Genomic DNA, 5635 nt, shown 5'->3' on the forward strand with positions numbered 1-5635 from the left:
AATAGTGTATATTTCAGAAAGAACTAGATTTAATATTTCCAATGGTAGGTCTCCCAGATAAAAATGATTTATTTTCCATAAGGCAAAAGTACACTAAATTTGCTGTGAATCTATGCCCCAAATTGAATCTAAACCTAATGACAGAAGCTACATGAGCCACCTTTGTCTGAGGATAAGTACAGTTTCTAGCTTCCTTTTATGTGAAATGTGACAATACACTTAATCACAGGCTTATAGTGATATGAAGTAAATTAATAACTAATGCAATAATTACATGGTAATGATACCTAGAAAATTAAATTAAATAATGACCAAAACACAATTTAATACCTGTTTCATTAATTTCACTTGCTTATAGTGTTGTAGGTCTATATAAAACAATATTGTCTGCCCCTCAATTAGATGTCACTTTCAAACTTGGCTGCTTCCTTCTTCAATAAAATGGCTTTTATTACAGACCCTTCTTATGTGTTTAAATCCATGGTCTGTGCAGTCACCAGAAACCATGTATCCACGATCTGTTTTCTGTTTTGCTCTAAAGTAAAAGAAAATTACTTTTGCCATGGTGTTGATGAATACAAGCAGAGTCACAACTGGAAATGAGGGACATAGAAGCCTTTGGTGACTACCCCTAGTGCAATATACCTCCATCTCCATCCCCCCAAAAAACAGTAAAGAAAGTTCTTATAAATAGTCTTAGGAATTCTGTAGTTCATCTCTTCACAACTTATGGATTCTGAGAGGAGTGCAAATGAGGAATGATTTAGTTTAATTTAATTGGCTGGCCACCAGGAGTTTGACTGTGCTACTGTGAATATATGGGCAACAATAATTTTAACTATTTTTTCCTCTTCCTCCTATTTGGGAGAATGGGAGCTATCAGAAGAGCCAGTGGCAGACATGAAAGAACTAGGAAGTGAGTGTGGTTGGGGATAATGATGTAAAATTCCCAAATAGTCAATAAAAATATGAAAAAAAAGAAGTTAGCGCAATACTGAAAAGTAATTTGATCCGGGCAGTGGTGGCACATACCTTTAATCCCAGCACTTGGGAGGCAGAGGCAAGCGAATTTTTGAGTTTGAGGCCAGCCTGGTCTACCAAATGAGTTCCAGGACAGTCAGGGATACACAGAGAAACCCTGTCTAGAAAAAAAAAAAAAAAAACAAAAAACAAAAACAAACAAACAAAAAAAACAGAATAAAAGAAAGAAAAAGAAAAGTAATTTGAAAGATAAAATAAGCAGCTATTGATTAGTTATTCAATGAAAAGTGGTCAGCCTTTTACATATATATATATGTGTGTGTGTATATATATATATATATATATGTGTGTGTGTGTGTGTGTGTGTGTGTGTGTGTGTGTGTGTGTGTAAAACATTGTAATTATAAAGATTGGGTGGGTTACATCTCTATACCTCTATATTGAGGATTATATATTCAAGAAAATAATACATAACTTCTTTTCATTGCCATGAATTTGAGAAAGAGCAAGGAAGGGTTGGGAGGTGGAAAGAGAAAGAAGAAAATGATGTAATTATATTTTAATTTCAAAAACTATAAAACAGCCAGGCAGTGGTGGCACACGCCTTTAATCCCAGCACTTGGGAGGCAGAGGCAGGCGAATTTCTGAGTTCTAGGCCAGCCTGGTCTACCGAATGAGTTCTGGGACAGCTCGGGCTACACAGAGAAACCCTGTCTCAAAAAACAAAAAACAAACAAACAAAAACAAAATCAAAAACAAAAAGCAAACAAACAAAAAAAACCTATAAAACAGAGAAACAGAAAGGTAAAATCAGTATACCAATGCAAAGATTCAGGTTTTAATTGACTATTAGCATATCGTACTCATGAGGTAAAATGTGTGTATTATAATATGTCCATTTGTTCTGAGGAAAATATCCATAGTACTTACTATAGTAATAAAAAGATGTTTGAAAAGATCATATGCCCCAGTACAGGGAAATGCCACATAGTTTAAGTAATGATAACAATAGCATGAAATTAGTAGCTACAATGTATAACAGTCATGAAGGAGACAGAGAGATAGATAGATAGATAGAGAGAGAGAGAGAGAGAGAGAGAGAGAGAGAGAGAGAGAGAGATGCAGTGACCCATCTCAAGCTCCCAGTCTATGGGATGGTACAACACATATTCAGGATGGGTCTCCCTCCTTCAGTTAAATATTTCTCTAAATACCTTAATAGAAAACCTCAAATATATTTCGTAGTGGTTATAAATCTAGGGAACCTGACACTGAAGATTAACCATCTTCCTACTAACTATCACTAGAAGAATTTCAAATTAACCTTGCCTTTTTATTTCTTTTTTTTTAAAGATTTATTTATTTATTCGTTTATTTATTTATTTAATGGAAGTACACTGTAGCTGTACAGATTGTTGTGAGCTTTCATGTGGTTGTTGGGAATTGAATTTCAGGACTTTTGCTCAGTTTGGTCAACCCTACTCACTCAGGTCGGCCCTGCTCATTCCCATCAGCCCTGCTCCCTCTGGTCAACTCTGCTTGCTCAGTCCCTGCTTGCTCAGGCCCAAAGATTTATTTATTATTATACATAAGTAGACTGTAGCTGACTTCAGAAGCACCAGAAGAGGTCGTCAGATCTCATTATGGGTGGTTGTGAGCAGTCAGTGCTCATACCTGCTGAGCTGCCTTTTTTTATTTCGGACTCTAAAACTCAAACTTATTTTCAAAAACCATATTTCTTTTTTTTCCATACACAGAAAGATTTAAAAGAACTATACAATTAGTCGATTATAAAGGTAATCATTTGAAAGTAAAGCTGAGATCCCAATAAATCTGACATTTATCTTTTGCATGATGTTAAGAATGATGGAAATACTTTTAAATTTACTGGATTTTCCTCTCAAAATATAACTATACTTTCTTTTAATTCTTATAAATTTATTTTGTCTTTTTTAATTGAAAATAGACTTTTTTCTTACATAATGCATCCTGATTATGTTTTCCCTCTCTCTACTCCTCCTAGTTTTACTGCATATCTCTTTCCATCTGAATAAACTCATTATTTTTATCTCTTTCTCATTAGAAAAAAAGCACATCCTTAAAATGAGATCAAATAAAACCATCAGAGTTCAACAAGAGAAAGGGAAAGAAAAAAAATAAAACCTACTTGTTTGCTCACTCAGGAATCCCATAAAAAACACTAAACTAGGAGCCATGATATTCCAAGGATCTGATGCAGAACCTTGCAGGCCTTGTGCATGTTGCTTCAATCTCTGTAATCTTATAGATGTTTGCTCATGTTAATTTAGAGGGCCTTGCTCTCCTGGTATGCTCCATCCTCTCTGGCTCTTTCACTCTTTCCACCTCCCCTTCTACAGGGCTCCTAGATCTTTGAGGGGAGAGATTTGATAGAGAAATACTGTTTAGAATTGAATATTACAAGGTATTTTACTCTTTGCACAATTTCTGCATGTGGGTTTCTAAATTTGTTCCCATCTCCTGCAGAAGAAAGTTTCTCTGGTGAAGGCTGAGCAAGGCAGTGTTCTATGAGTATAGCAGAATGCCAGTAGAAATCACTTCATTGCTTTTTAAAAAATAACTGTTGTGTATTTGGTTTTCTAACTACACTTTCAAATATGTTTTTGCCATTAAAATAAAAATATATTTTCGGTTTAGAATATCACTTTTACTGTTAAATAGATTTGTTTGTTTCTCCCTATAGGTCAATATCATTGCAATATTATATTTCAAATTCTAGAAGGTGAAAATGACACAATAAATCTGTGAATATTGACATCAGTGAAGGTCAGAAAATTATTTGCAAAGCAGAATACTTGAGAGAATAATACTTCACGTTTTTCCTTTAATGATAACAGGAAGGTTATTTGATATGCAAGATCAAAAGGGCAGTCTTTAATTTCACATAAAAGAAAACAAAAGATTACACAAAACACAAAGGAATTTAGGGTGTTGCTTCCTATTCTGATTTGCTTTGACTTGCCCTCCCCTAACTAAACATTGGATGGTACAAATTAATTTGTCAGAATCTTTTATCTACGAAGAAAAGTAAATCTGTGAATGTCAGAAAATTGTTCTGGAAAATATAATGGGTTTTTAAGAGGAATGTAATTTTGGGTTACTATTAAGTTGTCTCTGACAGTATTCAAGTAAGAAGAAATAAGTATTGTATAAGATTAAAATAAGTGACATAGTAAAAATTGTTTTAATGACATTCTGATTTTATTAGGTTAAGAAGAGAATGTGATCCTACTACTACTCCTCTAGCCTCTTACAAGTGAATTTGGATATGTTTTAATAACCTTTCCTTTTAAAGAAAATAAACTTCTTTATTAAAATAAGCTTTAATATTTTGTGTCACAAATACACATGTGTCAGCCATAATTCAAATTAAGTAACAGGATCTTGAGTATATATTAAAACTGATTCATCCATTTGTACGGGTTCATAAATATGTAATAAACTATTTTACTTTATGTTTCCTGACTCTAGATTTAACTGCTACACAATATTCCATAGCATCTTCTGCATTGATGGTAAATTAAGTAACTAATGATTATATCCTAGTCAATTTGACACATTAAAAACTGCCACCACCACTAGAAGAATTTGGCCTTTGGTGCAATAAATGTGACTTGAACTAAGTTTATACATTTTATTCCTAGTTATGTTATTAATTTTAATTACGACACTAGTACTTTTTCCTAACCACAGATCAGCAGAATATTTCAATGTAGATACAGATAGTAAATAGGTGAATGTTGAAGACAGTATAGTTAATATGAAAAAGAACACATATGAAAATGGCTGTGGATAATTTCCATAAAAATATCACTTACAAAATGACTTGTCTTCTCATAAGTTGTACTTTGATAATCCTTGCTCTAAGTTAGGATTTTAATTTTTCATATCATTGTATGATTACTATTTCAAATATTTGTGTAAAAAAGGCATATAAAATACAGTGTTGAAACTTATCATGCACACAGAAGCATATACATTTTAATATCTTATAGGAAATATTAACATTCTTGCAGGTAAAGGAATACAAGTAAAAGTCAAGGAGAATATTTATATAATAATGGTCTTTTCAAAGTGTTTTGGGAAGATGGGTAAGGATATTCTAGGGATTAAATAGTAATACCTAATATATTTAATTCTTCAAGAACTCTTTAAATAGAGAGTTTAGGGTTTGACAGGAATATAAGAAAATTTTTATTTTCTTCACAAAGCTCTATATAGTTTCATTATAAAACATATCAGAGCTGGAAAGAAAGCTCAGTAGTTAAGAGCACTTGGTATTCTTGCAGAGTGCAATCCCTAGTACCCAAATAGGACATCTCACAACAACTGGTAACTTCAGACCCAGGGGATCTGATTCCAGCTTTTTTGTCTTCATGGGTACCCACATGCACAGGCATGCAACACATGATCATGTGCACACACACAAATATACGCACAATGTGTGTGTGTATGTATGTGTGTGTGTGTGTATGTATATACACACACACACATATATACATATATACATATATTTTACTTATACTATATAGCATATATGTTACATACATACTGTGTATATATTACACATGCAGTATATAGTATATATAAAATACATACATAGCATGTATATATA

This window comes from Mus musculus, chromosome X, assembly GCF_000001635.26.
Source record: "Mus musculus strain C57BL/6J chromosome X, GRCm38.p6 C57BL/6J".
Classification (NCBI taxonomy): Eukaryota; Metazoa; Chordata; class Mammalia; order Rodentia; family Muridae; genus Mus; species Mus musculus.